This window comes from Octopus bimaculoides, unplaced genomic scaffold (genome assembly GCF_001194135.2).
Source record: "Octopus bimaculoides isolate UCB-OBI-ISO-001 unplaced genomic scaffold, ASM119413v2 Scaffold_60039, whole genome shotgun sequence".
Lineage (NCBI taxonomy): Eukaryota > Metazoa > Mollusca > Cephalopoda > Octopoda > Octopodidae > Octopus > Octopus bimaculoides.
The window spans coordinates 4,286-4,553 of record NW_026300026.1 but is presented as its reverse complement, the minus strand read 5'-3'; positions in this window follow the sequence as shown (position 1 = coordinate 4,553).

Here is a 268-nt window from a genome sequence, read left to right as displayed (position 1 = left end):
GGCCATGGTGAAAGAATGTGTGTGGTGGACCCGAGCGAAAGGATTATAGAGACGAAAACTTACCTCTCTGGCCAATCGCTCTTCAACTTTTTCAAGTATCACTTGAAAAGGAAGGTGAGAATGGAGAGACAGTTTTTGTCTCGCGAAAGTTTCAAAAAAAGGTGGGTGAATGTAGCAAAGATGTTACGTGCGAGCGACGAAACCACTTTGAGCATGATCCTGTAAATCGAAAAAAGAGAGATCGAGCACTTTGCCCTCATGTGTTTAT